Below are 12,556 nucleotides of genomic sequence, written 5' to 3' on the forward strand. Positions count from 1 at the left end.
CTCCCTCCTTCCCTGATCCCATCAGCTGCGAAAGCTTTTCCTGGGCTTTCTCTGCCTTCCTAACAGGTGTGTTTGGATTCTACTGTGAACACCTTTTGCTCAGCATGAGCTGGACGAAGAGATTCACCAGCTCCTTTTCTTTTTCAGCTTTTCTTCCTAAACACACAAAGCTGCTTCACAAAGTCCTCTCACTTTAAATCCTCCCCCTGAGGAATGTCCTGTTCCTGGGAAGGGAGGAGGGATGTTTGCCTGTGCCATCCTTGTGTCAGTATCTCAAGACTCTTCCAAGCAGACTATTTTTATATTTTGACTTTTTTTGACTCTCAGGGTTGAGACCCTGGGAGTTGTTACTGTCCTGTGTGACTGGTTAATAAAGATGTATGTAGATGTGTATACAGGAAGGCTTTAAAACAGTTAGTGAGATACCACAGGAAATCCCATTTTAAAACTTCCTTTCACCACTTCAGTGTTGAATTGATGGGAAATTTTATTCTTTAATGATAATAGTGATTAAAACTTCTTATTTATCTCTGCACATCAAGGGAAAGGCCTCGTTTGCCAGATTGGGAAATGAACTTAGTGGGTATAATAGACCTCTGCATGTTAGTGAGAGGGTCGAAAGGCATAAGAAAAGGACATTCATTCATTTTTTTCTCTTCTTCTGTCTTTAAACACATAAACACAGAGAAGCCTCTGGGGTGACACTTCTCTTTCACTGTGGTAAATCTCTTGACTGAAATGGGGACAACGTATGTGAAGAACGGACATTCAGATCAGAGATAGAGTGTTAAGAAACTGATTTCTCTGTGCTTAAGCCTGGACATAAATGCAGTTTTTCAATCCAAAGTGTATTTTATTGTGAATCATGTTCTTATTCTTGAAAGTAATGTGAGCTCTTTATCTGCCATTGACAGTCCTAGTGTAGGATTTCAGTGGAGGAATATCTCAATTGCATCACTTGGATTGACACAGGTGCCAAATCCATGATCTACTCTCCCACTCACTCACCCCTTTCCTTTTTGCTTTAGTTAGTCCAGGAAAAATGTGCCAGATCTTTAAGGAGTGAAGTGTAAGCTGCAGCAGATGGCCTTAATTCCAGAGTACAGGAACTGGTTCTTATTTTTGTATGTCCACTCATTGTGTGTATTTCCAGCTATAGGCTGAGACATAACATTTCCTGGCTGAGAGGAAAAGAAAGAAAAGTTGCATAAGAAATTTAAAGTCAAGGTATTTCCCCACAGCTTCCTCTGATTATTATTGTAATAATGCCAAAGCCCCAGATATTTTCCTGATCTCTGAAGTTACACTGAGTACAGCTCAACTGTGTCTCAGGTATAGTTTGGCTTAGTTTTTTTTTAATTATTATTTTGCAGAGAGAGTCTTTCTTATATATATTACAAACCTACAGTTTAGTGTGGATCAGTATTACAGTGTGTTATGTGGCACTCAGGTATCTCTGCTTTCCCAAAATCACACCTTTGTGGCCTGATCCAAAGCCTGACAGCTGATTTCAAGCTCTTCACCAATATCAAATGGCTTTGGATCATGACTTGTGCCTCATTCAAAGCCTCAGCAGCATCAGAGAGCCACTCAGTGAGACCAGAAGTGCAAATTATATTGCAGATGGGGTCTGTCCATTTTTATTGAAAAATTAAACAGTGCAGTTAAAAATCTTAAACCTGCCTTGCATCATCTCCACAGAAAGCTGCAGCTGGAGCCTGGGCTCTGATAGCCCCAAAGGGGAGTGCAGTGTGTCCACAGCCAGGCTGGGGCTGCCTGGGTGGTTTATTCCTGTTCAGTTTGTCACAGCATGTGACAAAATGGCCTGGGAAAGTGTTTCCTTAGTGATTCAAATCTTAGGGTGTGTTAGGCAGCTTGCAGGATGAATGCAAGGAGTGCCATGGCACACGGAAACCTACAGGGAGCTGGTTAAATCTACTTCACTTGAGTGGCCAGCATAAGAGTACAAAGAGGTCAATATATCCATAATTATTATTATAATTTTCTGTTTAAAATATGCCAAGTTCTTCGGGAAGAAAAAATTAAAAGAAAGAATTTCTTTTTAAAAAACCTTTTAAATTACAGCTTCAAAGCATTAACTTGTCTAGTAGCTTCCTAATTTCCCCAAGGATCTAAGAAATAGGCATTAGGATTCCTGGAGCAAGACAAAGAATTTAAAATTCTAGGTTTTTAATATACAAGCATTTTATATATGTTACTGCAATGGAGCAGCTAATTTTGTGTGACTGTAGCTGGTTACTGGAGCCTGTACAGAAGTAGTTGTTGTTATGGGCAGAGTGTGCTGTATTTTTATCTGCAGATAAGCCTTCAGCATTTGGGAGAAACAAACATATTTCCATTTTATGTGTCTCTTTGGCAAAATGTTTTGCTTGTTGAGAAGAATGACTTCTCTTTCTGAATTTGGAAAGTTGTAAATAATGCCCATCTTACGTGTTCAACAAGTTTATTTTCTGCTGCAAACGAATGAAGTGTTCTCTGTGGTGATGAAAATGAGGAGAACATTACCAATCCATTATGCAGCACTCCAGAGAATTAACTTTGGCACAGCAAGTAAATAACCCTCCCAACAGCCTTAGGAACTTTCTAGATAAGTATTATCAGTATTAAAAGAATGGGATGCTGAGTTCTACTTTTCTTCCTTATTTAAGCTGGGCAAGTTGGGAAATGTATGTGATAACTGTTCATAATGTCACTCCAAGAAGTTTATTGTGCCAAATGACACCTGATGTGCCAACTACATCCTGCTTGCCCCTAATTCAAATTAAATCAGGAGATGTTAAATCAGGAGTGGTGCTGTACCTTTCCATTAGGGAATATTCAGGAGCATGCAAGGATTGTGTGCCTGTAGGTAAAGGAAAAGTGTTTGTTGGGAAAACTGTTGTACATTGAAGGGCTGAACTAAAGACCTCTCAGCTTGGAACAGTCAGGGATGAGACAGGAAAGGGGAATATTTAGGTATAATCATCCAAGTATAGAATAAAGATGCTGCCATTGCTAAGTATTTTTGTTCTGTGTTTAGGCAGGAGAATGACCAAGAATGATAATGAAATACTTCCAATTCCAGCCATTATTCAGGAATTTCTTTTGGGGAATGGCAGGATATAATGTGTATCCCTTTGTTTGTTGTGGATGACCAGGCAGATGTGAGCTCTGAGAAGCCACCAAGCCAAAAGGGCTAATGAAATTCCTGAATGAATGTAAAAGAGAATTTCAAGAGAATGAGAGAGGTTCTTTTACCTGGTTGTGGTGCTTGTGGGACTGCTGCTGGCAAAATCCCTGCATGCAGCTCTCCTCCCCTCTCCATAATTCAAGAGGATAATGACAACTGGAGATTGTTGGAGAGTGTTGAGAGAATAATGACAAGAGTGATGAAAGCATTGGAAAGGAGGGAGATGGGGATGGCAGGGAGAGAGATGGGCACTCGAGGAGCTTGTCCTTGTGCTTACAGTGTTCCCAGCTCCTCAGAGCACCTTCCCATCCTGGGCTCAGCGCAGGAATGACAAGAGCTGTTCCATGGGCTTGGCACAGGGGGGGAACTCTTCCTGTTCCTGTGTTCTGAAGGTCAGAGCCAGCCCTGCCTTTGGAGCTCCTCTCTGTGCTGTTGTGAGGAAGTAGAAAATGAGCGCAGCAGGGCTGGAGTTTATGGAAATTGAATCACTCCTGTGTTTTCTCCTCAAGCAGTTCATTTTGGGAGTTGCCTCCACTGAAATAGGTACAAAATTACTGTCCTGCCACTGAGGCACAGGGGCAGCACCTCAGCCTGGCTGGGGTGTGTTGGACTTGTGTTAATTTGGTTTGGGTGCCAGTGTAAGATGGTCTTGGTTTGAAAAGACAGGTGTCTGATAAGGAAGGCAGGAGCAAGAATTCTTCATTTCTCCCCTGAAATGGAAAATGTAAACCCCCTCCCTCTGAATTGTTATAATTTTGAAATTAAGGGGGCTCTCAGCCCTCCTGCATTGCCAGCTGTGGTTCTGCTGGAGCAGGGATCCTGCACAAGGCGGGGATCTTCCTCTGAAGATCCATTGGTGGTGGAGATGGTCCTGGTCTCCCTCTGGGAATGCAGGGGAAGAGAAAGCTGCTCCTCTGGAAATCCAGTGGGCAAAGGCTGCTGGGGTGTCCCAAACCTCAGATCGTATCCAGGTAGGAATGCTTGGCTCCTCCCCTGGGCAGAGCATCTCCCCTTGGGATGATGGAATTTTATCAGCCCTGCAGGGACACTCACTGGCACATTAACAGAAGATAATTAATAATTAATGGCCCATTAACAGAAGATATCTCCTGGAGGGAGGATTGGTTGTGGAAGAGATAAAGAAAACTGCCCAATGGACAGAACATAACTGCCCCACCTCTAACAGATAGAAATAGAATAAACAACCCCATTTCCAACCTAAGACAAAAATGTTGTTTATTGGACACTTCCTTCCAAAAGGTTTCCTTCACAGGACATTTTTTTCAAGGCCAGTGTATCAGGCCTTTATGTAACTGGTGAATAACTTCTATCCAAATTAGAAAAAAAGAAGAAAATAATTATATCCATACTCTTATGTAATCTAACTGTTGGCCTTAGTGAAGTATATTGTAACAGAACTTTTCAAGGTAAAATGTGTCCTCTTGAAAAGGTTAAAGGCTAATAATGCTGTGAAATCTCTACAATTATGTAGAAAATATTTACTTCATTTTTCAGGTGCAAATTAGAAGTTTATATCTATTATTTCTTTTTGAAAATATGAAAACATTTCAGGAATATTGATATAAAAGTCATTAATAGTCTGAAGTACTTTTTGATACAGTTTATCTTTCCATGACAATGGATTTGAGGTTGTTTTATTATCTCCTATTTCAAGAAGTATCCTTGCCACCCATAGATTTCAAAACTGTGTGTAAAGAAATGTAATATTAATTATGTTATGAAAAAGATATTGGTTCTTTTTGAGCATTTTAAAGGAATTTTTTATTAAATAAATTACAAGCTACAAAATACCTCAAGAAAGAAAAGATATTATTGTTGATTCAGTGGTGTATGTCAGCAACTGAGAATCTGGGGAAATGGATTTGCACAAAACTGTGATTTCTTAGCTGCTGTTCCAGTAATATGGAATGCTGAATTCTGAGAAAACATGGGAAAAGAATAAGAAATTATCACAAAACCTAAACAAAATATTCTGTTGAAATCCTGTCTGCCAGAGTGAACAGTCATTGCTGTAAGAATGGAGCAGCAATCCCATGGTTGTGTTTTCACTTGTCTCTTCTGCTTGGATTCTCCATCCTCAGCTTTAACTGGGCTGATGAACTCCTGCCACAGGAAGGGACACAAACAATTAAAAAAATCACTGAAGGATGCAGAATGTACAGAAAAAAGCGTCAGAAAAGACTGCAGAAAAATTTGCAAGTTCACTTCTTACTCTAAGGAGAAGCATCCTATTTGGCTCTTTTAATAAAAACTAGAGCCATATGTCAATTTAGAAACAATTGTTTTCTTTAAAATAGGTTAGACAAGCAATTTGCCATTTTAAAAGCATTCTGCTCATTTATGTAGAAAAAGAGAAAGGGGAGAGTTTTGTTTCCTGCGGAGAGTTTTGTTTCCTGGATGAAAGCATAGCTCAATATTTAATTTCTGGTTTTATTTTGATGCATATTTTAATACTCTGACTGCAGACCTGAGAAAAGAAATCCCATTATGTATGCACACAATATAATGAGCCTCATGCACCCTCTGATATCCCTGTGAGCCTGGCAAACCCTGGGATATTCCGTGGTCTCCTACATTCCATTGCAAACTCCTGATTCCGAGCCTTGGAAGTTTCAATGCACAGGTTCAGAGCTCACCCTGACAGACATGAGGGTGTCCCAGGTCTGTCACCTCCCTGATGCCAACCTGTTACACAGCCTAGCCCTTTCTCAGGATTAACCATTTCCCAGGCTGTCTTAGGTTGGAAATGGCAGTGTGTATTCTATTCCTCTCTGATGGGGCAGTTATCTCCTGTTCATTGGGCAGTTTTCTTTATCTCTTCCACAACCAATCCTCCCTCCAGACCTCTTCTGTTAATGGGCCATTGAGTGTCCCTGCATGGCTGATAAAATTCCAGCATCCCATGGGGAGATGCTCTGCCAAGGGGGAGGAGCCAAGCATTCCTACCTGGATACAATCTGAGCCTGGGAACACCACAGGCAGTGTTTCCCACTGGATTCCCAGAGGAAGACCAGGCCCATCTACACCACCACTGGATCTTCAGATGAAAACTCCATCTTCTCCAGGATCCCTGCTCCAGCAGAACCACTCCTGGCACTACAGGAGGGCTGCAGCCACCATGGAATGGGACTGCTGCCACCACCCTGACCCACAGGGTGTCAGGTTGTGTTCTGACTCTGTCAGTGTTGTTTTGTAATACTGCATTGTTTTGATTTGTTTGGTTTTTTTAAACATTTTCTTCCCTAATAAAGAACCATTATTCCTGCCCTCTTAATTTCAAAATTGTGACAATTCAGAGGGATGGTTTTACATTTTCTATTTCAGAGGAGGCTCCTGCCTTCCTTAGCAGACACCTAGTTTTCAAACCATGACATAGGGTTAGCCCTTTCCCAGGGCTAGCCCTTTCCCATGATTAACCCTTTCCCAGGATTAACCCTTTCCCAGGACCAGCCTAAGTCCTGCAGCATCCATGTTGGTCCTGTCCCAGTGCCCAGCTAAAATACCAAAGCTTGGGCTCTGTCTGTGGCAGGAAATCTGCAGTGCAGCTCTCTGCTCCTTCTCAGAGGACCTGTGCTGCCCACAGGGAAAATCCAAACTGTGGGATTTGCCCTCTGCATGAGCAGGGTCAGTGAGACAGCAGCACAGAGGGGTTTTATGGGAATCCCTCTGTTCCCTCAGGTGACTGCCCTTGTCCAGAGCAGTGTGAAGAAACCATAGGATAAATTGCTGTCCTGTGATCAGGAATTCAGGGATTCAGAAGGTCCCTTCTGGGGGAAGGTCACAGGAGTTTGCTGGGAGCTCAGCTCCTCCCTCTGCCCTGGCAGAGCTGGGGCCGAGCCCTTCCCTCCCACAATTCTGGAGGTGCTCGCACCCTCCTGCTGGCCAAGCACCTGAGAGTGGCAGCAGGGGCTGGAGAAGAAATGAGACAGATAAATATGAGCTGGAAGGCTCTGAAGGAATGTGCAGGCATCCCGGCTAGTGCTGTAATCCCGGGCAGGCGTTGCTCTTGGCAAACATTAATTCAATGGCTGGTTAATGGCTCCTGAGTGACAGCGGGCTGTGCTGGAATCCCAGGCACTGCCTCCCCCGTCACTCCGCAGAGTTCCCTCTCCTGTGAACTGCGAGGGAGCAGGGATATAACTGTTCTTTCTGGAAATTCCACTTGAACCAGGGTTCAAGGATAAATATTACCTCCCCTCGGATATGTTAACTATTTTTTAATGATGTGATCTGATATTTTAACAGTGTGCACAGTGCAGCAGAGCTTTGGGTTTGTTGTTTAAATATCTTTGATGGTATGTCATAACAAATTAGTTTCTAAATGTTGCCAATTTGGCAGACAAAGCTGATTATTTCCTGCAATCACACTGCATATGTGCACAAGATTATAATTAATGACCAGGGATGCCAAGCACACTTTAATAATGATCCTTCAGCATTTAAGGGACTGTTAGAGTTATTGGCATTTGTGCCTCGTGTTGCAGAGGATGGGGGCAATGAATACTGATAGATCTATCAGTGTCATGGAATCCAATAGTTTCCTGATTTTTCTTATAAATTGGGGGATTCACTGGGAGTTACTGACAAAGCAGCTGCAGTGAATATTAACAGTGTTTGTGCTGCTTTCACTGAAGCACTACGAACTCCTAATTAGATTGGAATTGCTCTTTTGGCAACTTTGCAAGGCGGTTTTCCTTAGCATATTGTCCATTTTGTGTGAGGATTACAAGGAAATCAGGGACACATCTTTGAAGAGCACCTGAATGTCAAGACAGCAGAGGGCTGGATCACAATAAAAACTAAAGTGGAAAGGCACAGTGGATGATTAAAATAAAGAAAAGGTAAAGCTTGTAATACAACCCAACAGATACAGGACATGGAATCAACGTCAGGGCTTTTCAGGGAATTTCTCCTGTTAAAATTGTTGACAGTAAAATTAAAATCTGCACATTTTTTCAAATTGAAACATTATAGACAATCTTTTGGCTGTAGATATTTTCACCAATATCTATTGAGAGGTTTATTAAACAGTTTTTTAGTAAAATGGTATCATTCAAACTCTGGGGCAAAAAAGTTAGTTTATCATAAATTATTTTACTTCTTGTCAACTTTGGTTTTCAAATTTATTTTTGCCCAGGTCTAATTCTTCACCCTTTCAATTTTCAATATGATTTGTGGCGAGGATTCTGGGATTTTTGATTTTATTTTAAAGGTGAGCTTACTTGAGTAGAGAAAATTTTGAAGAGGACAGACTTCAGCTCATTATTCTTTAGCAAGTTGTCTTATATGTCAGATTTTCCGGAGACAGGCTGAGGATTGACACGGATACCTTGAATTAAAACCCACTTAACTGTAGACATCTATGAGGGAGGCATTTCCCAAGAAAGGGAAAGCTGTGGTGCTGCTGATACATCTCATTAAGTCCAAACCACGAAGTTCCAACCAGCAGAAACTGAAATTTTACTCAGACTCGTGTAATTGAACAAAATCTGAGCGCGTGAGAGTTTTTACAGACCAGGCAAGAGCAGCTGAGAGGAGGGAATGTCCTGGCTCAGAGGGAATTACACCCCTCAGCTGTTTGCACAATGCAGTGCTGGCACTGAGAGCAGGGGCTGGGATCTCTTTCAATCCCAAGGTCGGGCGGGTGCCTCTGGTTGGGGGACACTTCTGCTGAGCTGATGTTTATTTGGTGTTGCATTGTCTTGAATTACAGGTGATGATTTTTGCTCTTGTTTGAAAAAGTCTCCTCTTGCTGTGGAGGTCCCCAGGGACGGTTGCTGCCAGAAAAACAAATCCCCAGAGCTCAGATCTGCCCCGTTCTGCCCCTGCCCTTGGCCTCAGGGGGTCAGTTCACTTTTCTGCAGCTCAGCTTTGCAGGCTGTGGGAGAGGTTCCAGCTCCACAGGGACAGTGGGAACTGGCTGCTATGGAAATGTGCTGAGAGCCACCAGTGCCTGGAAACATATGGTTATTATTCACTAATAAAAGGGAATTAAAATTTCCCTGGTGATAAAAGTTGTAGAATGCAGTTATATTATTATGAATATAATTGAGGTTTGGTATAAACAGAGGTGCTGCTATATGAGCTGCTCCTGATATTGATCAATAACCATCTCTCACTGTAATTGTTCCAGTTTGTTTATTGCTCTGCATGGGAGTTATTGATCTTCTCTTTCAAGCTTCTTTGTGTTCTTCCAGTTTCTAATTCATTCTTGCTTTTTTCTCTTAGAGAGTTTAAATAAAAGCTTGAAAAGGATTATCAAACTGAGCCTTGAGAAGAGATTGCTTAAAGCCAGCATTCACAAACCCCCTTCAGAAAGCAAATCAATAATTTTGATGACCACTGCAGCTTATCAGTGAGCTGTGCAGTGAGGAGAGAAAACTGCAACAATGCCTTGGCCCCTGCCGGGCTCTGACCCCTCCTCTCCTTGCTCTGTGGAGATGGGGAAGCCTGTCCATCCATGTGCCCATTTTCTCTTTGGGTTCTCTCAAATAACACCCACAGCTGAAATTCCTCCCAAAATTTACTCCAGTGGCTGCTGAAGCATGGCAATAACTTTGTGTGCTGCTTGATGGGTGGGAAGACACTTTTCTCCATGGCTTCAGTTTGCAAATTGTCTGGAGGGGGCTGCAGGGAGGCTCCAGTCCATTGCCCAATGTCACAGCTCTGGTGCTTGGCCGATGCAGCAGATTCACATTGAAAAGTGGCAGACATGGTTGGATTAGTCAGCTGCAGTGCTGCCAGCAGAATATCCAGAAATAACTTGGAATCCGGTGATTTACTGCATTTGTGAAACTCCCTGGGTGTATTCCCTGTTTGTGGCAATAGTCACAAACCCAAACTGCAGGGGAACCATTACACTCTGGTTTCACAGCACGATGCAGTTTAATGTCCTTGCACGAAATGAGTTTCTGCCTGTCCCAGGAGCTCAGTTTGCACACTGCTGTGCACTCAGGAGCTCGGTTTGCACATTGCTGTGCACTCAGGAGCTCAGTTTGCACACTGCTGTGCACTGAGGAGCTCGGTTTGCACACTGCTGTGCACTCAGGAGCTCGGTTTGCACACTCTGTTCACTCAGGAGCTCGGTTTGCACACTGCTGTGCACTCAGGAGCTCAGTTTGCACACTGCTGTGCACTCAGGAGCTCAGTTTGCACACTCTGTTCACTCAGGAGCTCAGTTTACACACTGCTGTGCACTCAGGAGCTCAGTTTGCACACTGTTCACTCAGGAGCTCAGTTTACACACTGCTGTGCACTCAGGAGCTCAGTTTGCACACTGCTGTGCACTCAGGAGCTCAGTTTGCACACTCTGTTCACTCAGGAGCTCAGTTTACACACTGCTGTGCACTCAGGAGCTCAGTTTGCACACTGCTGTGCACTCAGGAGCTCGGTTTGCACACTGCTGTGCACTCAGGAGCTCGGTTTGCACACTGCTGTGCACTCAGGAGCTCAGTTTGCACACTCTGTTCACTCAGGAGCTCAGTTTACACACTGCTGTGCACTCAGGAGCTCAGTTTGCACACTGCTGTGCACTCAGGAGCTCGGTTTGCACACTGCTGTGCACTCACACCTCATCCAGAGGAGCACATTCCTCTTGCTGAGTCCCCCACCCACAGCTTCTGCTCTGACTTTACATGGTTTGACTTTTTTTACTTGTTGCTTTCTACAACATTGATGATGAACTTTCTCATAGCTGGACTTAAGAAATATCTGCTGTAATAACTCTTTCTCACATGGTCTCTGTGTCCTTTTCCATTCCTTTTTGAGGAAGGAGGGGAAGCACAGTGTCCATGGCACTGGTGAGGCTGTGTAAGGGCAGATGTCAATTCTGAGATCCTGTGTGTGTGTCCTGTAAATTCTGAGATCCTGGGTGTGTTTGTGTGTGCCAGCTCAGGATGGAGCAGAGAAAGGAGAGGGATGAGGCTGCCTGATAGTTTCAGGGCAGCTGCTGAACCTAGTTTGGAAACCTTTTCCTTGGTGTATGTAAGTGACAACACCCTGAGCAGCAGAACACTATTTAATATTTAAACACCTAAAGGGGAATTTAGGGGTTTGAAGTTGATACCAAGCTTGCTGATGAAATGATGAGTACCCTCACCATGAGCTTTTTGCATTTATCTTCATAATTTTTTCAACACCTGATAGAAATAACTTCAAGAGTGCTCCCTTCTCCTTTCCCAATTTTCATCCCTATCACCAGGTATTAAAATGGCTTGTTTCCAGCTAAGAAAAATATATGTCATATAAAATATCTGTGCTTTTCTAAATGGCTTGCACATCTCATTAACTTAATATTTTTTCCATTGGTCACTTTGGATTTATTACTTTCCAACCATAATTTTTTTTAAATTTAATTTTGACCTGGCATTAGCCTAAAATTAAATTCTGATCTAGCCTCCACCTAAAATGGTCTGGGGAGGAAGCCATTTTGCATTACATTATCATCCTATCAAATTTAACTAATTTAAAGGTGACATGAATAAAATATTCATTAAAAGTACAGTGCCCATTTGTCTGTGATCTTTAGTGATGTCCCCATTAACTTTCAGTTGACTCTCAGTTGGAAATAGCAACCTCTCTTTCCCAGCTTTTCTGGAACAACTTTGATTTACATGAAGAACCTAGCCTGCCTTCTTGCTCTCTTACTCATTATTTGTTCACATTCCTTTTTATTGCCTGTCTCTGGGCTAAAATACTTCCCCTCACAATAGTCTGAAGTACTGATGCACTGATTATTGTAGCAAAAAAATATCAGGACATGATCAATCTTCTTTTAGCAACATAAAGAAAAATATTTCAGGTGGATATCACCAGGTGTGGGGGGGAATAAATGTTTTCTGTTTAGTTCAGCAATTTCTTCTTGGTTTTCTTGCACAATTCCTGCCTCTGGACATCCTCTGAGCCTCCTTAGGAGAATGGTTCTGAAAGCCAGGAATTCATCCACCACAGAAGTTGTGTTTGGTCCTTAGAAGTGCAAAAATGGGTTTGCATAAGAAAGTTCCAGAAATCTCTTTCAGTTATAATCAAGGATGTTTTCTTGTGCTTGAACAGGAGTCACTGCTGTTGTAAAATGATCTACAGTCTTTGAAATCCAATTACTTTATCCTGCAAGGAGAGAAAAGTCCATATTCTGACCAAGTCTTATACAGAAATGTAGCTCCATGTCCAGTTTGTATATTTGGTTCTGCAGTGAGGAATTAAGCAAAGATATTTTACCACAATAATCAGAAGTTGGTACATTCTGGGCTGGATTCTGAAAAGCTGGAAATTGCAACAGCTCAGCCTTTGATGGATCTGTGCTGATTTTTCCTGGCTCAAAAGCCAGCACCAACTTTATAGTAGAAC

Source organism: Ammospiza nelsoni, chromosome 3 (assembly GCF_027579445.1).
Source record: "Ammospiza nelsoni isolate bAmmNel1 chromosome 3, bAmmNel1.pri, whole genome shotgun sequence".
NCBI classification, from domain to species: Eukaryota; Metazoa; Chordata; class Aves; order Passeriformes; family Passerellidae; genus Ammospiza; species Ammospiza nelsoni.